Source organism: Castor canadensis, chromosome 7 (genome assembly GCF_047511655.1).
Source record: "Castor canadensis chromosome 7, mCasCan1.hap1v2, whole genome shotgun sequence".
NCBI classification, from domain to species: Eukaryota; Metazoa; Chordata; class Mammalia; order Rodentia; family Castoridae; genus Castor; species Castor canadensis.
This window is the reverse complement of record NC_133392.1, coordinates 54561079-54588379: the sequence shown is the minus strand read 5'-3', so window position 1 is coordinate 54588379 and position 27301 is coordinate 54561079. Positions and strand designations below refer to the sequence as shown.

The 27301-nt window shown below is 35.0% G+C and overlaps 1 protein-coding gene and 1 pseudogene across 4 annotated transcripts in view; one reads left to right on the top strand and one right to left on the bottom strand.

The window, feature by feature from the left end:
- Jmjd1c (jumonji domain containing 1C) overlaps positions 1-27301 on the top strand; it is a 236249-nt gene that overhangs the window by 89132 nt on the left and 119816 nt on the right. The gene's annotated exons all lie outside the window — the stretch shown is intronic.
- The window catches only part of LOC109690453 (fatty acid-binding protein 5 pseudogene), a 33850-nt pseudogene continuing 32958 nt past the window's right edge, over positions 26410-27301 (bottom strand).

Here is a 27301-nt window from a genome sequence, read left to right as displayed (position 1 = left end):
CTTTCTCTCATTTCTTTTCTGCCATAGAATTTTAAAAAATTTAATGTAGTAGAATATACTTAACGTTTGCCATGTGAAGCATTTTTAACTATATGGTTCAGTTGCTGTAAGTGTATTCTCATTACTGTGCATCCATCATAATCTACATCCACAGAATTTTTTCCATCATGCAATATTTAAACTCATTACACAGCAATTCCCCAATCCCCCCTTCTTTCTCTGTGAATTTTAACTACTCTAAATGCTTTATATAATTAGAAATTATACTTTATTTGTCCTTTTACTTTTCCCTTAGCATGATGTCTTCAAAGTTCATTAGCTATTGCTGTGAACATGAGTGTATAAAAAACCTGTTTTCAGTTCTTTTGGGTATATACCTAGAAGTGAAATTTCTGGACCATATGGTAATTCTATTTTATATTTTTAGGCACTCCCATACTGTCTTCTCCAGAATTTTACATTCCCAGCAGTATACAAGTGTTTCAGTTTCTTCATATACTTACTAACACTTATTTCCTGTTCTTTTTTGTTTTTGGTTTTTGTATTTGCCATTCTGGTAGTTAGGAAATGGTATCTGATTGTGGCTTTGATTCCATCTTATGACTATGATTTAGACCATCTTTTCATATGCTTGTTGGCCATTTATAGATTTTCTTTGTAGAAATGTCAACTAGTCCTTTGCCCATTTTTTGAATTGGCAAAATTTGTATTTTTTGATTGTGTTGTTGAGTTATAGGGTTTCTTTATATATTTTGTATGTTAGTCACTTAACAGGTTTGTGACGTGCAAATATTTTCTTTCATTTCTGGGGTTGCTCTTTTAACTCTGTGATAGTGTCCATTGATTCTCAAAGGTTTTTACTTTGGAGAAACCCAACTTATCTTTTTGTGTTGGTGCCTATGCTTTTGTTGCCATATCAAAAATAAAACAAGCTGGTGCGGTGGGTGTAATCCTAGCTACTTGGAAGGCAGAGATCAGGAGGATTGTGGTTCAGAGCCAGTCTGGGCAAATAGGTAGCAAGACCCTGTCTCAAAAAATACCAACACAGAAGAGGAGTTGCAGAATGGCTTAAGTGGTAGAGCGCCTGCTTATCAAGTGTGAGGCCCGGCGTTCAAACCTCAGTATCACTTAAAAGAAAGAAAACTTCCTCTGTCCTATCCAATGTCATGAAGATTCCCTTGCTTTCTCCTAAAGTTTTATAGAGGTAGGTCACATATTTGGGTTCTTATTCATCTTTAGTTTGTTTTTGTGGATGATTTAATATAATTTTAGTTTTGTTTTACATGTGGATATACATTTTTACATATCCATATATCCCTGTACCAGTTATTGAAAAGACTCCTCTTGGCACTCTTACGAAAAATCATTTGTCTAAGCAGTCAGGCAACTGGTACATGGCTGTAATCTCTGGCACTAGTGAGGTGAGTGCAGGAGGATGGAGAGTTCCCACAGGTGAGAGACTATCTCAAAAAAAAAAATTAGTTCATATATATGCAAGGGTTTGTTTCTGGACTTTGTGTGTTCTATTCCATTGATACATATTTCTTTTCTTTTTTATTATCATATTGTTGTACTGGGGGTACATTTTTTTGTGACATTTACAAAAGTTCTTACAATATGCCATAGTTACATTCACCCCCTCCGTCATTTTATATTTCTTAATGCCAGTGCCTCACCATTTTGATTTTATTGCTTGGTAGTACATTGGGATTTGAGCAATTCATTCTCCAACTTTGCCTTTTTCAGGATTGTTTCGGCTATTCAGTGTCTCTTGAGATTTCCTATGAACTTTCTGGGTGATTTTTCTTTTTCTGTTTCTCCAGAAAACATTCAAAGAGTCTTCCACTTCTTGAACATGGGATGTCTTTCCATTTGTTTATATTTTCTTTAATTTCATTGATCAGTGTTTTGTTTTTAATGTTTTTACTTTCCTCTGTGGTTAATTCCTATGTAACTTGTTCTTTTCATAAGCTATTGCTGGTGAACTTCTTTGTTAACATCATTTTTTATCATTTAGAATTAGCATATAAAACTAGCATATAGAAATGAAAATGATTTTTATGTGTTACTATGTCACGTTACTTACCATGCCCTGTTACTACTATGATGTTATCATCATACTTATAAAAGACTATAATCTGGAAAAAGTTAAGAATACCTGCTTTTGTCAGTTTTTTTCAACATAGTGTCGAATGTCCTAGTTAGAAAATTAGACAAAAAGGCATCTAAATCAGAAACAAGGTAAAATTGTTTGTAGATACTATGGTCTTATATGTAGAAAATTCTAAAGATTCCGCAAAAATCATGTTGTATCTAATAAGTGAATTTGGCAAAGTAACAAGACATAAAATCTGTTTTCCTTTAAACATAGGCTTAGTTAAGACTGCATCAAAATTTTAGAACCTACTCTTTTTTTTTTTTACATAATACTTCATCCTATATATTACTCTCAGATAAATAAGATAATTTTTAATTGCTGCATAATATTTAATCTTATAATGACCCATTTCCCTAGTATTGGTATTGTAGTTGTTTCCGTTTGGAGGGGAGATTATATTTAATTATGATAAATACTATTGTATGTTAATCTTTGTATCTGATTATCTTTAAAGTTTGTATTCATTGTAGTAGAATTACTGGTCAAAGAGTATGAACTTGAAAACCACAAAAATCAAAGAGTTTCCTGATATTTGCTACAGACTATTGAAAGGTTTGTACTCACAGCTGTTGCCCACAATGTATCTTTCCATCTCAACACACCTTTGTAAACATTAATTCCTTATTTTCAGGCCTTCTTAAAAGCCCCAAACAAATATAAAAACAGGAGGAACTTTATAGCTTAAGAGAATGCAGCATTAAATGTTACCATTTCTTGCTAATTGGATATTTCAAAATATTACTTGATTAATTTTGTGTTTCTCTAAGAGGGCCCATTTTCATGTTTATTAGCAATTTCTATTTTTTGTGAACTGGCAGTACTTACTAGGATTTCGGGCTTCTTATATTTGTTCTGAGCTTTCTATATGTTCTAATATTATAACTCTTTAGTCATGTTTCACAGTTTGCTCAGCTAATTGTTTGAGAGCACGTCCTTTTGAATTTTGTTTATTTTGAAAGAAAATACATAATGAAATATCTTTATTAATTTAAACGGGTGTGCCTTCTGCCTTCCTTCCTCTCTGCCTCCCTCCCTCCCTTCTTTCCTCCCTCCTTCCTCTCTTTCTCCCTTCTTTCCCTCCCTCCTTGCTTCGTTCCCTGTTCCCTGATAGTATAAAACTTAATAGACTAAACAAATGGGGCTGCTTTTTATACTTAAGGAAATAAGCATTTCATGTTTATATAGTAAATGTGACTGAGACTCTATTGCTTCCCTTTCTGTTTATTAAAGTGTGGCTTCTTTAAGGATGTCTATAAGCAGCAGAAATTTAGAATTTTTAAATTCCTATAACAGAATGGAACTCTGTATCAACAAATTTGAGGAATTTTTGAAGTATCTATTCATGAAATAGCAATAGAATGAAGCACAGTGAAAACTAATACTTGTCTTTAATTTTCTATAAATTTAATGTTTCTATTTCTGTGCACATGATAACTCGCTTTATGTTTTTATGTACTTAAACATATGTCTGTATTTATTATCCTCTTCCTAGTTTTACTCCTCTTGTGGTACCTGTTAATATAAGTATTGATTATATTATCCTGTCTACCTCTTAAACCAGTGGAAACTGACTGTGTACCTTCCATTTTTAAAAATCATGACAAAAAAAAATCCTATTATCTCATTAGCCTTTTCTAAAGTTTATGTTTAAAAATTTAAAGTAATTACATCTTCTACAAATATGAATAGTAATAATACTCAGGTTATTTCTCTGGAATTGTCTCTTCATCTTTCTTACCAAGATATCAAGAGCAAAACATTTATTGGAGCACCACATCTAACATGACTGAAGTGGTGTCTGTTCTTTTTGTTTATTTGGTCCTCTATGATCAGGGTACCACCTGAGGCCATTCTAATGATGTAGGCTGAGGTAACTTACAGGAGGTGGCTTACATCGTGTAAGTTACTTAATATATTGTTAAGTTTCATTTAGCCTTTATAAAGTAAAATACTTGTGTAAGCATATTTATCTGTACCAGAGAAAGAAAATGTTGGCAATCATAATTGAAATCAACGAATCCACCTACCTAACTGGGTTAGGGCCCTGGCTCCATCTCCTTTAGGAAAACCTTCTGTGGGGAGTGGGGCTTCGACCCTAACCCAGCTGGGCTGTAATACTGCTGCATTTTCTAAGGGGCAGAGTTTTCTACTACTTTTCTGCTGGCCCAGTCTTCCAGATCACCCCAACCAGAATTAATCTCACCATACTGTGATCCTGTAGAACTTTGTTTGTACCTCTGTTTTTAACAACCGGCACATTCTGCTTTGTATTATATCTTACTTGTTTACATGTCTGTCTTCATCTACTAGATTGTAAGTTCTTTGAGGACAGGAATCATATCTTAGTCATCTTTTTATTATTCCAAGGAGTCTTGCACAGTGCCTCACCATCTTACATAGTGAGTAATGCTTATTTGAAACTTAAGGATGGACTACAACCCAGCTAGTGAAAAAGAACTCTACTAGGAAGCTATAGCAAGTTTCCCGCCTATTCTAAAATCAAAGGACAGAGAAGTAAAATCAGCCAGCTGTGGTAAAACTGTATGAGTTACCAGCTTTAAACATGGTGATATAGATAAAAGCAAGTATTAAAAAGCTTATAGAGCCAGGCATGGTGGCTCATGCCTCTAATCCTACCTACTCAGCAGGTAGAAATCAGGAGAGTCCAGATAAGAGTTCAGCCTGAGCAAAAGTTAGTGAGGTCCCATCTCAATAGTAAAAAGCTGGGCACATGCCTGTCATTCCAGTTTAAGAGGAAGCTTAAATAGGTTTTTGACCCAGGCTGGCCTGAATCAAGTTGGAAAAAGAACTAAAGCAAATAAGAACCGGGGACATGGGTCAAGTGGTAGAGTACCTGTCTAGCAAGTGTGAGGCCCTGAATTCAAACTCTATTACTCAAGAAAAAAGAAAAAATTGACAATTCTAGCCAAATAAAATCTTTGATTCCTTAAACTGTCAAAGTGGAGAAATGTAAAATTCCCAAAATAGCTTATTTTAAAGATATGAAAGGAAGAACTTCTTTACAGTTAACCTTTGATATGAACCTTCTTCATATGAACCTTTTTCCTATGCCAGCCTTTGATAATTTGCTGAATTTCTGGGATGTAATTTAGGAAATTTAGACTAATTTCTTCTAGTATAGATTTTCCTTCATGAATAGGTAGCTCTGATTCAACCAGGAATTATGATCAGATCCTACACATGTAAACCTTTATTAATTTCCTTCTTTTAGATTACCTAGTGAGAGTGCCTTTTAGTTACTGTCTCAAAGAGGAAATCACTACTCTTTTGAACAAAATTATCCTAAGGCTGGCTGTTGAATTGTCAAAATTATGGCCTTAACCAATGTTTACTAAATGCGAAGGCATGCTGCATTCCAAATCAGAAATGAACTAATATAGGCAAATACTGTAATGGATGAGCACATGCACACATGTCTTGTGGATCACAGAATGGCATTTTTTTTTTTTTTTTTGGAAAGTGTTATGTTGTAAGAACCATAAAGAAGTTCATACTCTTTGATTCATTAATTCAACTCTTTGGAAATTATCCTTTAAAAACAATTTTTAAACACAGGACTTCATTGGTATTATTACCTGAAGTAGAATAAACATGGATGGAATTAAAATTGAAAAAGTTGAGCTAACATTTTGCCAGATGCCTCATTTGAGGCAGACTTTAATAGGACCTATTGATAGAAAAGCAAAAGGGCTAAATTTGCCTTCAGGAAAATGGTCATTGTAGCATTATTAAAGAAGAGAAGAGAAAGGAAACAACTTGAAGGGTGCCTAATAGATTCTGAGTGTTGTTAGATTAATTTGGGGGGATATTATGCAGCTTTAAAAATAATTACACATATAGCATAGGGAAATAAATGTTTATGTAAAAAACAAATCTTGACTATTTCGGTATCAGAATTACAATATTTAGAAAGTGTTACAGGGTAAAAAAAAATTTTTTTAGGATAATGGAAGTTTGCCTGAACAAAAATTGTCTTTAAAATTATTTCCCAATAAATTGAGATTTTTTTTTATATGATAATGTTGTCTAGTATTATTTTGGAAATACTTTTCTTCAACTGAATTACTTGTTTAGATTTCTGGTAATATGTTTCGATAGATATTTTGTTTTCGTTAGCACATTGTTTTTGATATCTGTCCATAATATAGTATAGAGAATTAATGTTTTATAATAAAAATGATAGTCTAAAGTCATAAAAAGGTAAAATATAATGAAGACTGAAGTGTGCTTTTAAGTTTATCTGAATTACTTATTTACAGATTTGCATGGATTGATGGGACTTTAGAGGTCTTCTAATTATTGATTCAGAGAATGTCAGAATTGGAAAAGAGAACCTTAGCAATCATCTAGGAAGGCAGTATAATATATTAAGACCACAAGGTTTCATGTCAGATTTCTTGGTTCAAAACCTGACTGTTCCATTTATTGTTTATATCTGGGTTAAGGTAAGTTCTTTATTCTCTGCATGTCTCACTGTGTTCATAATAGTGCCTATCACATAAGAGTTATGAAAATTATGCAAGAAAATATATAAATAAGCTGTTATCCTATCTAGTCTGGAGGCAGAGATCAGGAGGATCGCAGTTTGAAGCCAGCCCAGGCGAATAGTTTGTGAGACCCTATCTCAAAAAAAACCATCACAGAAAAGGGCTGGTGGAGTGGCTCAAGGTATAGGCCCTGAGTTCAAGCCCCAGTGCTGCAAATACTACTACTACTACTACTAATAATAATAATATAAATATATGTGTATGGATACATACATATATGTATATGTTAAAAATTTTTAGCTGATGGAGTGGCTCACATGCTAGATAGAATGCCTGCCTAGCGAGTGTGAGGTCCTGAGTTCAAACTCCAGTTTGCCAAAAAACAAAACAAAACAAGTCAGTATACCATTGCAATGATGCAATGAGTTTTGCCATATGTATACTTTGAGGGGAATTCCCACAAAGATACTCTCAACTTCTAACACAGATTTCGGGTAAGCTGGAAGGACTCATAGAAAACTGTTAAAACATTCATGCCTACAGTTGATTGCAGAGAGAGTATACAAGTTAAATTTAACCAGAGGAAGAGTTGCATAGATTACAGAGCCTTATATGGAACTTTTAGTTGTGCTTTTCCTGTGGAATAATAAACAGCATTACCTCCTTTTGGTCATAATGTGTGAGTATCTCCAACTGAAGAAGCTGTCCCGTTTTTATTGGGGGCTCAATCACATACTGTTTGCACGAGTTAGCTTTAGTCTTTTTCTCTCTCAGAGGTCAGATGTTAGTTATTACTTGCTCTGGAGATTGGAACTGATACTGGAAGTACCAAAGCCACCATTGTAAATCACAGTGTTAAATTGTTCAGTGGTGAAAACCTCCAGGCAAGCAAAGAACTATCCACACAGAATATTACAGAGACCTGGAGATCATTTCTCTGATTTTATTTGCCTGGACTTAGTATAGCATTTATTTGTTATTTTAATTTTTAAATTACTATTTTTATTATAGCATTTATATGACAATCACAGGAGTAGAAACTAAGACTAGCGTCACATCAGTATCCACAGGGCATTGGTTCTAGGACCCTAGAGGGTATCAAGTCCCTTAAATAAAATGGTATGGTATTTACATATAACCTATTCACGTTGCATACAATGGGTATAGTATAGCAAATGTGTACATACAGTTGATATATATATACTGTATACTTTAAAACATCTCTTTACATTACTTTTAAGTACCTAATATGATACAGATGCTATGTAAATAGCTGCTACAATGGATTCAGGGAATAATGTTCAGGGAAAAAAGTCTACACATGTTCAGTACAGTTTTTTTCTCCAGAATGGTTTCAGTCTGTATTTGTTTGAGTCCACAATTTGGACTCCTCAGATATGGAAAGCTGACTCTGATACTTAAGAGGATTCAGTGTACAGTAGGGATAAATTTAAAGAAACAGCTAATCTGACTTACAAAGCCACTACATACTGTTTTATTCTCTTGTACTAATTTAAGTACTTATTTCCTCCTTGATCTACTGCTATTTGTATCTAATGATAAACTGTGTAGAACTATTTAACATAGAAATTAGCTGATGTTTAGCTAAATCTTCCTGAAGCCATTCATTTTTTGATAGCTTTATGTCCCGAGGAGGCTTTAACTAAATCTGATATATTTGATAATCAGGATCAGTATTCCCATAAGAGTCATTTACATAAGATAATTGAATCTTACCAGCAATGGTAGTGTTAATGCCATATCATTCTGTGGTCATGGTGTGATTCAGTTTGATTACAGAAGAAATCAGTAAGAATTGTAAAGGGAATTTGTTATACCTTCTCAACAGAATTAACCCTTGTCCCTATAACAGATAGTATGGATAAGCATCGTTACAGTTGGCCATACTCAGTTACTTCTTGGGTTGCAAAGCATTCCTGAGCAAAGCTAATCACTGTTCAGTCTACAGACTTGCACTAAGATGGGTTTTCATTAGGTGCTGTTATAAAGTGTCTACCTGCTTGTGAATATGATGTGTTCCCTTGGTAACTTGTTCCTGCACAACCATTGTGATTTATTATGGAGCTCTTCTGGGAACTACCTTCTATTCTGTACTGATTGAAATTAACTTGCATGGGCTTGGGCATTTCCATTGTTTCTCATTTAACGGGTCCAATCGGTGTTTATGAAAGGAAGATTTATGTGCCTTTTGTGTTACTAAGTAGAGCAAACTTTTCCCTGTCACACACAAACATCTTCAGAGTACACTTGGATGAAGGCGATGGAAGTACTTTATGTAAAGTTTTTTAAGCATTCTGCTTTTTATCCAAACTTTTATCTAAGTCCCATAAAGTTCTTCCATTCTTGTTTCCTTCTGATCTAACTGTAACCACTGTTAGATTTGTAACCTCTATGCATGAGGTTCCTTTGGAAAGGAGTACCAGAGATATCTCTACTCCTGTTTTTTCCTACTATATGCTTTTGACCTTGGGTCCCCGGGTGAGGCCTGGGAAGAACCCAGGATTCCTCTATAGGCCTAAAGGAACATTTCCCAAGCAAGTTAAGGTTATGAGTTCTCATAATCATCTTTGCTTTCCAATTTTAAAATTTTCCCAAACTAAGCTAAATAGAGCAGGGTTAAAATTTTTTTAATTAATTAATTTATTTATTGGTACAAAGGTTTATACTCAAGGCTTTGTGATTGCTATGAAGGTGATCTGCCATTTGTGCCATACCTTCAAAGCCCCAGATTTGTTTAGTACCCTTTAATAGTATGATGAACAGCAAGTTAGGTCTACCTAGCCTCTGAGAGTGTTTGCATGTGACATTTGTTCTCACTCATCAATGTCTTCCTTTCCTTTCCTTCCCTTCCTTTCCTTTTCTTTCCTTCCTTCCTCCCTCTCTCCCTCCAAAAATTCTGATTTATCAGATGTTCTTGCAGCCAGAAACTCTTTTGCCCAGATTCTCGAGCAAATGAAGAAAGAGAAGGCGGAGAATTAAGAGATTTGTCCACTCTGGGTGGAAATCTTTAAACAATTATTAAGAAATGGGGATGGATAGCCAGGAATGATGGTAAACACCTGTAATTCAGCACTTTGGAGTCTGAGCAGAAGGATTGTGAGTTCAACACCAGTCTGGACTACTTAATGAGTTTGAGGCCAGCCTGAATTCCATGGCGAGACCCTATCTCAAAAAAAAAAAAAAAAAAAAGAGGGAGGACGGAAGGAAAGGTAGGAAATGAAGGAAGGGCTTTTCCTAGAGCATTATTTCTTTCATTCTGCCATTAGAATATTGGTAGATGATTAGAGGATTGTGTTCTCAGTGAAACTGAAGGTTCCAGAAGAAACAATACCTCTAAGAGACCCATTCATTTTATAATAATGCTCATCAAGCCAGTCTCAGCATTTTGTATAGGTTTTTAGCCTCTTAAAAATGAATGCTTTAGTCAAGGTTCTCATCTGAGGCAAGATCATATTTTAGGAATTACATGTAAATATTGTATACTATTGATATCTGTATAATTAACTTTTTGCCTGGATTTATGGATTTAAGTGTATTCAGTATGGGCATAGTAACTGACACTGTTAACCAATGAGTAAATTTTCAATGAATAAAAGAGTGAATGAATGAATGAATGTAAGGCACATTAAAGTATTACTTTAAATGGAAAGAAGGGCTAATGCTCAAGCAGTAGAGTGCCTGCCTAGCAAGCATGAGGCTCTGAAATCAAACTCCAGTACTAACCCCCCCTAAAAAATAGATAAATAATGGAAAGAACTTTTCTTGTTTTCATTGTTCAGTTCCTTCTTTGAAACAAGTGATTTTAATATGCTGATACTTCTCAGATCTCATGAAAAGAAGTGAACCAATATTATAAATAGCCTTTAAACTATTTTCCGAATTACATGTCTTTAAAAAGTAGATACGGGCTGTGCAAGATGGATCAGCCATTCCTAACACTCAGGGGGCCGAGGCAGGAGGATCTTAAGTTTTAGGTCAGCCTTGGCTATACAGGAGGTTCAAAGCCAGCCTAAGCTACTTAGCTAGATCCCCTCTCAAAAAAAATTAAGGACTAGGGAATATGGCTCAATGGTAGAGTACCTTTTTTAGCATGCATCTAGCCCTGGGTTCGAGTCCCAGCACCACAACAAATAAATAGTTAGATAATAAATTTAAATTTTTCTACTCTGAAATTTTAGATTTTGATTTCTATGTTTGTTTAGTAAATAAAACCAAGAGCAGAATATGCTTATTGAATGACAAACCTAAGACATGCCATAAACTAAATTGGGAGTAAGTTACCAAAATGTAGAACCCCAGAGACATTTCTATTTTTATCTATTTTTAATTTGTTACTTATTGCTATATGCCAAATTCTAGGTCTACAATTAATAATTTATTTCTTAAAACATTAAAAAACTCATTTAATGTTAAAATTAGAAAATCCAGCTAATAAAAAATAAGTACATAAAAATTTTTAAAGCTTCCAACAAGTTAACATTTAAAGCAGTCATTTTTAATGATTAAGCTCATCAAATAAATTAAAAGCACTTAATAGAAATTATATGGCTTATACATTTGCATTTTTAGTCTTGCTATTAGGATATCATTGAGATCTAAATTCTAATAAAAATTTCACTATGCAAATTCATTTCTTTTTCTTCTACCTTTTCTCACCATAATCCATGGGTTCACTCAAGATTTTTTTCCCTCATTTTTTAGACTGTTGTGTTTCATTTTGCTTAATATGTCAATTAATTTCAGTTAGCTAGAAGTTGTTTAATAGAATAGTTTTTCTAATAGTCTTCATGCTCTAGTAGAGATTAAGCTACAGTGGTCCCTGTGAAAAAGTTCCTATTCTAAAGTAGTTGAGATATTAGAATCATTTCCTTGATTGCTCAGCCTTTCTATTACAGGTATTTCTCATGTGTATTCATCTCTTTTATTCTATTTGAAATTAGTAGGGAATTTCACTCTTGTTATTGTAGTTTGAAATAGCCAAGAATAGAAAGCCATGTAAAATAAGAATGAAGGGTATTGATTCTATTTTCTTACCTTCATGTGTTCTAACTTGAGAGATTTTGTGTGGCTCTTTGGTTTGTTTTCTTGATGTTCCCTTAATGCATGATTCTCCCTTCCTCCAGCTCCCCAGTGCTGGTATTGCAGGTGTGTACCACCACACCTGACTATTCTTGATGCTATTTTTAATGCACATTTTCCAGTGATGTTTTAGCATTTGAAAAAATAGTGACATGTTATGCTTCTAACAACTGTTATATTTAATAAACAGTAATATATTAATAGTTCATGTATGAAGGCTTACCAAGTTCTAGATATTTTTCTCAGTGGTTTACATCATCCTTTGAAGGTAGATACTGTAATACTTATTTTATAGTTGAGTGAACAGAGGCAGTTCAGTAACTTACAGAGGTCAGAAGCAATTGTGTATTGAAAAGTTTAAGTAAGTGTAAATGGTATAAGGTTGAAAATGAGAACTTCGTCTCATTCTCTTCAATATTTCCCTGAGGTATCCTTACTTAATTGTGTTACATGTTCTTTCATACATACTTTGCCTCACTTCCTCTTCCTTCCTCACTTTTTTCCTCTCTCCCTGGTAAGCATATTTATCAGAAACTTTGTTTTGTGTATATGTGTGCACATGAACTGAGCTATATCTCCAGCCATAAATTTTGGTTTAACCTAAATAGAGAAGTAATGCACATACTGCTTTTTGAATTAAATATAGTTTTGATATCTTAAGGTTATAAAGTTGAAATGTAGGTTATAACGAATACCTGTCCAAACCATTGTAATATCTTCTAAACTAGGAAAGTCCAGTGATGATTGCGTTAACCTTGAAGCTCCCCTAAGAATTTCAAGTAATATAGTGCTTTCCAGGGTCTTTTCCATTTTTCACTAAGGGTCAGGAGGTAAGCCATATCAAACTAATTCACTTTCCAAGTAAAGAAAGTGAGGTCTAGCCTTTTCCAAAGAAAGTCATTACAGATTCAGAACTACTTAAAATGTCTCTCTCTCCCACTTTTTAGTTAGTAGAGCCAAGAAATATCAAAGATTCTGACAAATGATGTATTTGCAGGTAAGGTTTATCTTTTATTTTGGAGTTTATGAAGTATAATGGTCAGTAGTATGTAGTAGTGGTGGTAATGTATGAGTATGGATTAAATTTTCTGCAATGCTTTTTGTCACTATAATGTAGCACAGAAGTGTACTCCTATGAGGAATGTGTAACTTTAATACTGTTTTTAGAATTTTTCATGTAAAATAAATAGTATTTGGGCTTATTTTTCCTTCTCATTGAAGTATAAGGAGTTCTCATTTATTTTTTCTTCTCCTTTTTTTTTTTTTTTTTTGGTGGGACTGAAGTTTGAATTCAGGGCTTTGTGCTTGCACAGCAGGTGCTCTGCTGCTTGAGCCACACCTCCAGTCCAAGAAGTCCTCCTTTAAATATAGCTCCTGTTAAGAATATATGAATAATTTTGGAGTACGAGATGAAATTTTATTTTAGAAGAGTAGTGATACATACAGCCTTTTATTTCAACTATATTACAGTTTCTTTGGACTTTAAATCAGGTAGTCTAGTTGGATGTGGCAGTATATACTTATAATCCCAGCAGTTAGGAGGCAGAAACTGGAGGATCAAGAGTTCCAGACAAGACTGGTTGACATAGCAAGATCTATCTCAAGAAAACCAAGGACTGAGGATAGCTCAGTGGTAGAGTGCTTGAAAACTATGTGCAAGGTCCAATACCCAGCACAACAAAAATAAGTAAACAAGTAACTCAACAATTCTTGAAATTTCATCATTGTGTAGTCCGGATTCAGCTGGAACATGTTTCTTCCAAACTTAGTGCCCGTACCATTATTATGTATTATCTAAAATCAAGTCACATGAGCACACATTATTTATTTTGAGTAAGTAACTAGAAAAGATTATCAGACACAGAACAAAATTTCTGCAAAATCTTAACATATCTTTCTTCCCAACCAAGAAAGCTACTCTCACACATCTAATTCTTTAAAACAAAAACAAATCCTCTTTTCCTACTCCCCAACTTTTGGCCTCTCTTCCCTTTTCCACATTATGCTCAAATCTTTCTCTGCCAAGAATAGCTCCATAATTTTTTTTTTTTTTTTTTTTTGGTGTAACTGGGTTTTGAACTCAGGCACCTGATATGTCAAGGATATGTCTCGTGGTCAGATGCTACGACTTTTGTGGCTTCTTTTTGGTAAGCACCCTTTCGGTTGCTTCACTTTAAAAAAAATTTGATAATATTGCCTTACATCTGTAATCCTAGCTACTCAGAAAGCAGAGACCAGGGGTATTGAGGTTCAAAGCCAGACAGGGCAAATAGTTCACAAGACCCTATCTCAAAAAAATCCATCACAAAAAAAGGGTTGGTGGTGTGGCTCAAGTAGTAAGAATGCCTGCTTATCAAGTGTGAGCTCTGAGTTCAAATCCCTGTGCTACAAAAAATGGATAATACACTAATGTAAATCTACTATAAATATTACAATGGTATCATGAGATTATGACAGAGCTGAATCTTTTCTGTGTTTACACAAATATTTAGTATTGCATTTCTTTTGCCCAAAGTATTTAGTACAATATAACATGGTGTACTGGCTTATAGCCTAGGAACAGTGAGCTATACCATATACGCAGCTAGGTTTGTGTAAGTAAATATTGTAATGACACATTTCTCCATATGCGTCCGTATGATGAAGTGATGCATAATTGTACTGAGTACATTTTTAGATTTTAATTTTTTTTTGAGAAAATTACAAATATTTAATGTATTTTAAGACAAATGCCTTAGACAGCTCAGATTAATAGTTTCCTCTTGTAAGCATTTTTTTTAAACAAAGAGAGATGAAATTGAAGGTGAGAAGAATCCAGACTTTTTTATAGTTTAGAGAATGTAAAGCATTCTGTTTCCATCTCGTGATTGAATTTGTTAACAGAAAATGTGCATAGTACACTTGCTGGCTTTTAAATATTCTAGTAGTGCCAGGTGCTGGTGGCTCACATCTGTAATCCTCTCTATGAGGAGGCAGAGATCAGGAGGATTGAGGTCCAAAGCCAGCCCAGGCAAATAGTTCACAAGACCCTATCTTGATAAACCCTTCATAAAAATAGGGCTGGTAGAGTGACTTAAGATGAAGGCCCTGAGTTCAAGCCCCAGAAGCACCAAACAAAAAAAAAATTCCTAATACTTTTTTTTTGGTGCTTTATGCTGAAGAACTGAAAATCAATATGGTGTTTTCTATCTTTTAAGTATATTTTTTATATCAGTTGTGTATTTTAGCCAGTCTACTTGAACAGCAGTAGTTATAAAAATGGAAATCCCTAATTTAAATTAGGTACCTTGTTAATTTGCATATTGATCATAGGCAGTTTAAGCAATGAAGTCCTATTCTGTAAAGAGGACTTTGAGGTCTCATAGAGGTTAATATTTTAGTAGAGGTGGGTGAGCAAAACTCAGTTAACATTTTAAGTCTTGGTTTTTTTTTAATTTACACTTAAAGAAATCATTAACATTTTCTTAATATAGTTTCACCCCTCCACTGCTATCTGCCTTGAAATCTAAATCTATGAGAGTGATTATGTATGTGAATTTGTTTCCTTATGGGTTTTCAATTAGCCTTTTAAATATGACTTTTTTCTTTGTCCTTTAAAGGCAGTAATACAGTAATTAAACATAATGTAATACTGTCTAAGTGAAAAAATGCAAAGTTGTAATATAGTTTTCCACTTTTTTTTTCTAAAATAAGTGTAAAATCAGTTAAAATAGATAGGTTTACTTGTGTAGGCATAAAGGTACTTGTCAAGGATACATCAGAAACAAGTAATCATAGTTAACTTCATGTGTGTTTTAAGTAGGAGTTTCTGACTAGGAAGATAGGAACAGGGAAGGGGGGGAAAGACTAGATGATTTTGCTTGTTTGTTTTGTTTGGAAACAGAGTTTTGCTATATGGCCCAGGCTGGCCTCGAATTCACAGTTCTCCTTAGGTCGCAGCCTGCTAAATACTGGGATTACAGGCATACATCAACATACCTAGCTGTGCTTTTCTTTTTATATTTTATGTATTTTGGAAACTACTTAATATATGAGGTTAGATAAAAATAATTATGTGCCTGTATAAAAATACTATTTTCATTTGTTACCTTTATTAATCTGTGATATAGTAAAAGTTTATTTAAAATGTCACTGCAGTAGTGCTGGCTTTACTTGGTAGAAAACGTAGTTTCTTATGCCATATTATGTAGGACGTTTAGATCTTGAAGTTTTTGGACTTCTGTTTTTTCCGCCAGACTTTACTTACCACCAGATGAATTTTAAAACTTTTTATTATTATTATTTTGTTATTCATATGTGCATACAAGGCTTGGGTCATTTCTCCCCCCTGCCACCACCCCCTCCCTTACTACCCACTCTGCCCCCTCCCTCTCCCCCCCTCAATACCCAGCAGAAACTATTTTGCCCTTATTTCTAATTTTGTTGTAGAGAGAGTATAAGCAATAACAGGAAGGAACAAGGGTTTTTGCTGGTTGAGATAAGGATAGCTATACAGGGAGTTGACTCACATTAATTTCCTGTGCGTGTGTGTTACCTTCTAGGTTAATTCTTTTTGATCTAACCTTTTCTCTAGTTCCTGGTCCCCTTTTCCTATTGGCCTCAGTTGCTTTAAGGTATCTGCTTTAGTTTCTCTGCGTTAAGGGCAACAAATGCTAGCTAATTTTTTAGGTGTCTTACCTATCCTCACCCCTCCCTTGTGTGCTCTTGCTTTTATCATGTGCTCATAGTCCAATCCCCTTGTTGTGTTTGCCCTTGATCTAATGTCCACATATGAGGGAGAACATGCGATTTTTGGTCTTTTGGGCCAGCCTAACCTCACTCAGAATGATGTTCTCCAATTCCATCCATTTACCAGCGAATGATAACATTTCGTTCTTCTTCATGGCATAGAATTCCATTGTGTATAGATACCACATTTTCTTAATCCATTCGTCAGTGATGGGGCATCTTGGCTGTTTCCATAGCTTGGCTATTGTGAATAGTGCTGCAATAAACATGGGTGTGCAGGTGCCTCTGGAGTAACCTATGTCACAGTCTTTTGGGTATATCCCCAAGAGTGGTATTTCTGGATCAAATGGTAGATCGATGTCTAGCTTTTTAAGTAGCCTCCAAATTTTTTTCCAGAGTGGTTGTACTAGTCTACATTCCCACCAACAGTGTAAGAGGGTTCCTCTTTCCCCGCATCCTCGCCAACACCTGTTATTGGTGGTGTTGCTGATGATGGCTATTCTAACAGGGGTGAGGTGGAATCTTAGTGTGGTTTTAATTTGCATTTCCTTTATTGCTAGAGATGGTGAGCATTTTTTCATTTGTTTTCTGGCCATTTGAATTTCTTCTTTTGAGAAAGTTCTGTTTAGTTCACTTGCCCATTTCTTTATTGGTTCATTAGTTTTTGGAGAATTTAGTTTTTTAAGTTCCCTATATATTCTGGTTATCAGTCCTTTGTCTGATGTGTAGCTAGCAAATATTTTCTCCCACTCTGTAGGTGTTCTCTTCAGTTTAGAGACCATTTCTTTTGATGAACAGAAGCTTTTTAGTTTTATGAGGTCCCATTTATCTATGCTGTCTCTTAGTTGCTGTGCTGCTGGGGTTTCATTGAGAAAGTTCTTACCTATACCTACTAACTCCAGAGTATTTCCTACTCTTTCCTGTATCAACTTTAGAGTTTGTGGTCTGATATTAAGATCCTTGATCCATTTTGAGTTAATCTTGGTATAGGGTGATATACTTAAAACTGGTTTTTAAAATGATATTTTCATTGGCCTAAATTATAGTATGAAGCTGAATGATACTGTAAAGCTATTAAAACTAGCAGTAGGGCTAGGAATGTAGCTCATTGCTAAAGTGATTGCCTAACATACATGAAGCACTGGAATTGGTCCCTGCCACCACCACCACCATCACAAAAATAAAGACAAAACCTATTCATGTACATATGTGGAGCGAAACTGGGAAACCTCTTGCAATTGCTTTGAGTGGTGTGGGGAGGGTCGATGTAAATAATGTACAATATAAGTCTGATCAAAATTTTCACTACGAATTCCTCCCCACCCCTGGCATAATGAATACATCCTAATAAAAAATTTATAATTAAAAAAAAAAAACCTAGCAGCAAAGTAGGAGGAAAGATCAGCAGCCTATATGCTGTTGTAGGTTTAGAAATTTTATACATTATCTAATTTGTAGTGTTTAATCCTCATTATTAAAAAATGTTTGCTTTCTTACTGTAAAAGTAAAAATGCTCATTGTAACGTTTGTGAAAAACACAGAAAGTTGTAGAGTAAAACAAGTCATTTTAAATATTATTTCCAAAGGTAACTACTGCTAAGAGTTTGGTCCATTTCCTTTTAAATAAGCTTATGCATACTTTTTTCCTATCTCCTTTAGTTAGCAATGACCATGTTTTAATTTTATAAGTACATGCATAAAATGTACTTTATTAAAAATATTGAATTTTAGAAGTTGTACATACAGTAAAATTTATTTTTTCATGTGTAATTTTGTGGATTTTGGCAAATTCTTATATAGATGATCAAGTACAGAATAGGTCTTCACCTTCAAAACTTTCATTGTGTTATTCTCTTGTAGTTAACTTCTTTCCTTACCCCTGACCTCTAGCAACCACTGAATAGTTCTTTAATTCTAGTTGTTTCCATTTTCGGGATGTCATTCAGATGTAAATACAAGGTGTATAATCTTTTGAGACTGATATCTTTTATTTAGCATGGTAAAGGAGACTCATGCTGTTCATGTGTCAAGTTTGTTTCTTTTATTAATGAAGAATATTGATGTACCTTAGAGAACTTATTCACACTCTGAAAGATATTCAGGGTTATTTCCAGTTTGGGTTGATTTTTACTAATGTTTCTTGAAAAACATTCATAGTGAAGATTTTTGTATGAACATAACTTTCTGTTTCACTTGCATAGGTATCTAGGCTGGGTATTTATAAGTCGTGGTAAGATGAATAACTATACCATATTGAATTCTTAACGTGAAATGTTTGAGAGTTCCTTTTTTTTTTCTGCATCTTTTTTTTTTTTGTAGTACTGGGATTTGAACTCAGGGCTCCATGCTAGCAAAGCAGGTACTCTACTCCTTAAGCCCCACTTCCAGTCCATTTTGTTGTGGTTATTTTTTGGAGATGGAGTCTCAAAGTATTTGCCTGAGCTAGCCTTGAATTGCAGTCCACCTGATCTCAGCCTCTCAAGTAGCTAGGAATACTGGCATACGCCTTAGACACCAAGCTTGTTCTGTCTCTTCACCAGTACTTCATATATTGGTTGGGGTCTTTTTTTTTTTTAAAGACATTCAATTAGATGTGTAGTGCCACATCATTTGTTTAATTTTTTTTTTTTTGGTAATAGGTATTAAGCACTACTAGTAAATGTAACTAAATTTTCTGAGAAGCCTTTACTTGCCTTGGTGCATTAAGCAACCTTCACCAGGAATTAGAACAGGGATCCACTAACTTTTTTAATAGAGGACTAAATAATAAATATTTTAGAGTTTGCTGTCTGTAACTGTTGCAACTATAGACAACATGTAAAAGAATGATCATGACTGTGTCACAGTAAAACTTTATTAACAAAATTTATTAGGCTTGATTGGGGAGGATGTGGAGATAGGGGTACAAATTTGGCCTGTGAGCCAATAATTTTCAAGTGTTTGTTAAATTTAGTTTAAAGAACTGTTTTTCAAATTTGGTAACAAATTATCATGTGGGGTATTTAAAAACATTGACAACTAGGTCTAACCCCTAAAGATTCTGATTTTAATCATCTTGAAATGAGACCCAAACATCAGATTAAAAACTTCCCAGATGATTTAATGTGCAGTCAAGTTTGAAACCACTTGTTTAAAAGAAACTTTGGGAACTTAAAAGCCATAGAAGTATGTTAGTTCAGTCTAATTCATATAGATAGATCAGATATTTGGGCTTCTGTTTTTTTCTTTAGTCTAATTGACAAGTTACAACTGAAAATCTCTTTATTTTAGTACCTCAAGTCTTCTCTTTCCATTTAGGAAAACGCAGAATTACAGCTTTGTTTTCTGTTGTTTTTTTTTCCCTTTCAGAGTCGGTTAATACTGATAGTTGCATTACTTCAGCAAATGATCCCTGTTTTATCAGAAAATTTGATTGATTTTAGACATGGTAATGACAGTAAACATAGAGTTAAAAAAAAAAAAATCCCCAGGAAGGTCAGAAAATATTGTATTCTGGGTCAGGAATGTAGTTTAGTGGTAGGTAGAACACTTGCCTAGTGTGTGCTGACACCCTGGATTCGATTCCCTAGCAACTGCACATGCACAGGTTCTCAAGCTGTTACTTGGTATTCCATGTAATACATAGTAGCAACATTCTAAAATTTTTATATACATGCATTTTATTGTACAATACATCAGTTACATCTGGCAATCTGCCTATAAAATACATGTTGAACTCCAAAGTGCCAAAAGAATTTGTACTATTTTTTAACTACTGAGGGTATCTTCTTTGCTATAGATAACACACTTTTTCTAAAACTTGCCACCTTCTACCTTCAGTTCCAGATTACCCCAGTGGTTTATTTTGGTAAAACCAGAATCCTGCATCTTTCTTTCCCAACTTTTATGCCTGTTTAAGGCTAAACACCTACCCTGTATTGTACTAAACTAAATAATAGGTAAATTTGGGATAAGGTGGCTCCTTCCCACTCTTCCTCCCCTCCTCTCACCAAGGGCCTTGCACATGCTATGCAATTGTTCTTCTATTGGGATATGTCGCTATTCCATGGGTGACCTCTCTGAGTACGTCTGCATACTAAAGTTCTTAAGTTTTTGTCACTGGGGATAGAATGAAGCCCTGGAGAAATAAAGAGGAGTAAAGGAGTGAGAGATTAAGAGAGTGGCTATTACTCTTAGTTTAGGAATAGCCTTGTGAGAACCTATTCTTCTAGTTTTGGAGATAGCTGTGTAACCTTATTATAAGCTTTGTTACGCTCAGTCTGTTTTTAAGTTATTTGTTATCAAAGAAAAAATACTTCATATTTCAGAATCTATTTGTGTAAAGGCTTTTTTTATACTCCAGAACTCATTTCTACTCCCCAAATGCCTGACCAGATGAAACAAACTACAGTTCTAAAAACATGAGTCAAATGAGTAAAAAGTTACATTACTGTAAAATGAAAGTGAATGACTACACTCTTCAAAAGATCAAGAGAGAATTAAATGATTTTTGGAATAGTCCATTTTTTCAGTACTCAGGCCAGAGCCAATTCCTATCATGATTAGGTTTGTTTACTCCATATCTCAGTGGCACCCTTTCCATCTCTCTACTATTGCAGTTGTGTCAGCAAATGGAAGTGTAAAAAATTATTTCTGCAGCCTCTTTGGAAAAAAGCATAAGTAGATTTTCTTTATATGCCTGAACAGCATTTTTTTTCCATTTATTCATATGTGCATACAATGTTTGGGTCACTTCTCCCCCCTAACTCCCCACCCCCAATACTCCCCTCCTACTGCCATCACTTCCAGGCAGAAACTGTTCTGCCCTTATCTCTAATTTTGTTAAAGAGAGAGTGTAAATAATAATAAGAAAGACAAAGCATTTTTGCTAGTTGAGATAAGGATAGCTATACAGGGAGATTCCTAGCATTGCTTCCATGTACAAACGTGTTACATTCTAAGTTGATTCATCTCTAACTGACCTTTTCTCTAGTTCCTGTTCCCCTTCTCCTATTGGCGTCTGTCGCTTTAATGTTTCTGCATTAGTTCCTTTGCATTGAGGACATCAAATATTGTCATGTTTTTTGGGTTTCTTACCTATCCTCATATCTCCCGTGTGTGCTCTCTCCTTATCATGTGACCAAAGTCCAATCACATTGCTGTATTTGCCCTGGATCTAAAGTCCGCATATGAGGGAGAACATACAATTTTTGGTCTTCTGAGCCTGGCTAACCTTGCTCAGAATGATGTTCTCCAGTTCGATCCAAAATTTACTTGCGAATGATAAGATTTCATTCTTCTTCATGGCTGAGTAAAATTCCATTGTGTATAAATACTACATTTTCTTAATCCATTCATCAGTTTGGGGCATCTTAGCTGTTTCCATAACTTGGCTATTGTGAATAACACTGCAGTAAACATGGGTGTGCAAGTGCCTCTGGAGTAACCTGTGTCACATTCCTTTGGGTATATTCCCAGGAGTGGGATTGCAGATCTATGTTTAGATTTTTAAGAAGCCGCCAAATTTTTTTCCAGAGTGGTTGTACTAGTTTGCATTCCCACCAGCAGTGTATGAGGGTTCCTTTTCCCCCACATCCTCGCCAACACCTGTTGTTGGTGGTGTTTCCAATGATGGCTATTCTAACAGGGGTGAGGTGAAATCTTAGTGTGGTTTTGATTTGCATTTCTTTTATGGCTAGAGACGGTGAGTATTTTTTCATGTGTTTTTTGGCTATTTGAATTTCTTCTTTTGAGAAAGCTGAACAGCATTTTTGTTTTGTTTTTGAGACAGTGTCTAGGTATGTAGCTCAGGCTTCCTGGAACTCACTGTAACAGCCCAAGCTGGCTTGGCAGTTGTAATCCCACTTCCTCAGCCTCCTGTGTGCTGGATTGCAGTCATGCACCACTATTCCCAGCCCGGACAGTATCTTGAAAAATTTGTATCTTTTGAAAATAGCGTCAAACTACTCCCAAATCTAGTCTTCCATATTCTCCTATCCTCCTGTATTATTTTCTACTTCGGTCACTCCACCATTTTATTTTCTTTTCTCTTTTGTTTGTTTTTGTTTTTTGAGACAAGGTCTTGCTCTGTAGCCCAGGCTGGCATTGAACCTTCCTGAGTGCTAATACATGTATCTGCTTCCATGCCTGGCACACATTTTTTTTTTAAATTTAAAATCATACTATCATATTCATGTGATGAGGGAAAAACTTGACAAATAGATTAGTCCTGAATTGTTAGGAAAGTAGTGGGGATATAGAGATTAGATATCTGTGAATACTCATGTATTAACTCCCCACCCTTTTCCCACATTTCATCACTCTGCAATTGGATATAGTCTTTAGTATCCTCAGAGCCTGAGCCAGTGCTTGACATATTTGATAGGCATTCAGGGGATACATTTTTTTCCATTCACAACAGATCCTTTGTTTTTAGTCTTGTAGAGGTATAAATCATCCCTTTTAATTATACCATTGGATAAATTTCTGCATAAATTATTTCTGTTATCCTGGAAAGTTCCCTTACAACCACTGTAGTCAGTCCACCTGTCCCTTCCTCCTTGATCCTAAGAAATATTTGTTTTATTTTTATTTTTATAGTTTTGCTTTCTCCAAAATTTTAAACGTGCAGTATATAATGTAGTCTTTTATGCCTGGCTCCTTTCACTTAGCATAGTACTTTTGAGATTTACTCATTTTGTATGGGTCAGTAGTTTTATTGTTAAAAAGTACTCCATTGTGTGCATGGACCACAATTTGCTTACCCATTTCATCAGCTGGTGGACATATTTTAGTTTTGTGCCATTATAAATAAAATTTCTATGAACATTCCTAAACAATTCTTAAACAGTCTGAATGGCTTTATTTTCATTTCTTTTGACCAGATAGCTAGTAGTAGCATTTTGGGGTTGTATAATGTACATAACATGCATTCTTATTTTTAACTGTATAACAGAGTTCCATAAACTGTGTTGTGCGTCTGTTTTCAGATTCTCAGTTCTCCATAAACAAGTGGGGTTTTTTTTGGGGGGGAGGGGATCTAGGGAGTTTGAACTCAGGGCTTCATGCTGGCAAAGCATGCGCTCTACCACTTGAGCAACACCTCCAACCCAAGTGTCTTTTTATTTTGAACCAATATCATGAACATTTTGTACTAGTTAATAAACTTATACTGGCTTACTTTCTGTAACTCTCTCTTCCTTCCCTACACCCTACTGGAGATTGAACCCAGGGCCTTGTGCATGCTATGTATAGTGCTCTAACCACTTGAGCTATGCCCCCAGCCCTTCTCCCCCCCATAGTGTTGGTTCACTAACCTAACTAATTTCTCTTCCAAAAGATAGTTGCTATAATTCTCTAGTCTCTACTCCTCCCCACTCCAGTATATATGTATGTATACTGTAAAATATGTACATTACCATTGGGTACATGAGGAACATTTAGAAAAGTAGTTCATATGCTGGGCAATAAAGCAAATCTCACAGGTTTATAAAGATTGAAGACACCTGGGTGAGTTCTGTGACCACAGTGGAACTGAAAGTAGATATCAGTAACAGTTTAATAGAAAATCACTCAATGTTTCAAAATTAAGACATTTGAAAATAATTTATGGTTCAAGAAAGAAATAATTATTTACACTAGAAAATATAGTCACGTATCACATGTTTCAGTCACCTAGAGTCCACGTATACAACAGTGATCCCGTAAGACTTAGTAACATAGCTGTCTTCAGTAACATGAGTACACTTTGTAGTGTTCACACAGTGACAGAATCAAGTGATGCTTGAGTATATCTTGAAGTGAATTAAAATGAAAATACATTTTGCAATTGGTGGTAAGCAGTTAAAGTTTAGAGCTAAATTTGTAAAAAACAATACTAAAAATCTTTTAATACAGTAAAAGTAGAAGTAAATTAGGGAATAAGTATATAAAAAATTTTAAAAATCAAGAATTCACAAAATCTGATTGTCATATTAGATATTGCAGATATTAAAAAGGTGCATGATGGCTATTATGTACAACTTTACACTACTATCTTAAATTTTAGGTAAAATGGCCAAATTCTGAAAAATCAGATGTTCATAAAATATGTACAAAACCTAAATTTAAAGTTCAGTAGTTTAGCCTGTGGAACCTTCCCATTTGCTAATTCTTGACTTTTTGTGCTACCCCAGTGAATTTTTCCAAACATTTAAGAAGAAATATCACGAACCTTTCTAGAGCATAGAAAAACAGGAGGCCTTTTCCAGCTTATGAGCCAGCATAACATTGATGACAAAACTTAAAAGGGTAATGATATAGGAAAGGTAAATTAGAGGCCAGTATATTACATACATGAGTTCAAAAACCTATAAGAGAAAGGTTAACAGATGGAATCCAATGATATGTTAAAAAAATACTAAAAATACAACCTAAACATAAAGATTTATTGCAGGACATCAAGAGTGGTTTAACATTTGAAGACTAGCTTATGGAGAGTCTTCACACAGTCTTCAAATAATAAGGCAGTTAATAGTTAATAAATAATAAGGCAGTTAATAAGGAAGTGTTGTTTGTGTGGTTTTGTTTTTCTTCTTTACTGAGGTTTGCGAACTCAGAGCCTTTCATTTGCTGGGCAAGTGTTTTATCACTTGAACTACACCCCTGTCACTTTTTTGCTTTAGGAATTTTTTGCCCAGTATCTTGCTTTTTGTCCAGGCAGGCCTGGACCATAATCCTCCTGTTTTAAGGATTTCTGTAGTTGCTGAGATGACAGCTGCACACCCTCATGCCCAGCTTTTTTCCATTAAGGTGGGGTTTTACAAACTTTTTTTTTTGCCCCACCTGGCCTGGAACTTTGATATTACCAATCTCAGCCTCCCACATATCCTGGAATAACAGGTAGTGGCTACTGCGACCAGCAGTTGGTTGAGATCTTGAGAACTTTTTGCCTGGGGTGGCCTCAAACTACCATTCTCCTCATCTAGCCTCCCAAGTAGCTATGATTACAGGTCTGAACCACTGGTGCTTTGCCTATTTATTGATTTCTTAAGTAGTTTTCCCAAGGAAGATATTCTACTGTTTAGTTTTTTAATTGGAAATTTGCTAATATATTTTAAGGAGTTACCAAAAATGGTTCTGATTCACTCATATTAATTGTACAATGATTGGTTTTTCTTTGTGACATTTCCATACCAACATGTATCATGCATCAAATCATATCTACCCTCCCTACTATCACCTTTTGCTCAACCCTCTCAAGCCTACCACCCTTTTCCTGATAGTTTATCTTCTATTTTCATCTATTTATTTCTTTTTTGGCAGTACTGGGACTTGAACTCAGGGCTTCATGCTTGCCAGGCAGGCTCTCTACCACTTGAGCCACTCGCTTGATGTCCCCCTACCGTTTTTAAATTTAATTCAGTAAAATCACATACTGAGTAAACTGCTGAGGTTGACTTTTTTTCTCTCTGCATAATTCATTCTTTGGAAATTTTTATTTTCACTTTTTCTCTCTCTCTTCTTTTTTTTTTTTTTTTTTTTGCAGTACTGGGGTTTGAGCTCAGAGCCTCACACTTGCTAGGCAGGCGCTCTACCACTTAAGCAACTCCACCAGCCCCAGTCCTTTTTTTGTGTTTTGGGTAGTTTTGAGGTAGTGTCTTGGGAACTATTTGCCCAGACTGGCTTAGAAACGTGATCCTCCTGATCTATGCCTCCTGAGTAGCTAGGATTATAGGCGTGAACCACTGGTGCCTGGCTGAGATTATCTAATTTTTTAGATAAGCACATTTGTATGTTAAATAAAGTTAGTATATAGTTAAACAACACTTTGAAAAAGTTTCATGTAAGATGTTCGTGATAATTGTACTGATTTAAAAAAGCAATTTAAATGGTAATATTTGAATTGAGTTTATTCATTATCAGTGCCAATTCCTGTCCAAAGTGATTATGGGATTTTCATTCCACCAGTTCATAGACCACAGTACAGGTGGCATTGTTCATAACATATTTCACCATTAATTTCCCACCTTTCATTCTTCTTGTGCTTTACTTCCAATCCCATTCCTGATGCTGAACTGAATTTGTTTTTGCCATCACCATTAGTTTCTTCCAACTTCTTTCCCAGGGTACAAGAAAATCATTGTTTTCAGTGTGTTCTGTTTTTATGGAGACCTTATTGTCATCACAGGTGCTGACACAGTCTTGTTTGGCCACTGCATCCATTTTTTGCAGAGCTATTCCCACTCCTACCTTTTTCATTTAGTCCTCAAAGCCTTGTCTTTTCACCTGACGCCATCTTCCTTTCAGCCACTGTATGTTGGGTAGTAGCACATGCAACAGACATGGGCAATGAGCAAAGCAGCTCTAATGCAGGAAATAATGCTGTTCCTTTGTTTGTTTTTGTTTTAGTTTCCATGTATAAGAGAAAACGTGATACTTGTCTTTCTGTGTCTGGCTTACTTCTCTTAACATGATAATTTTCAGTTCCTCCCATTTTCCTGCAAATATTGGTGTCATTTGTTAATCCTTACACATTCCATATCAACTAACAGCTAATATTTATCATTTTAAAATAATAAATTTATATTCTAGTTTATATATCAGTATCTGTGAGCTTGATTATTAATAATAATTAGACTAGTCTGTCCCTCTGAGGAACATCAAGCTTTGGGGTGCTTCTAATTTTAATATTAAGAATTAGGCTGTATATTATTGCTATTGTACCACAATAAAGGCCACCCATGATAGTTTAGGTAGATAAGCAATTGTCAGTGCATCATAAGAATGTTTCGTTTTTACTGAAATAAGCCAAGGATTTCGTGATTCCAGCAACTTAAAGTTTAACTCA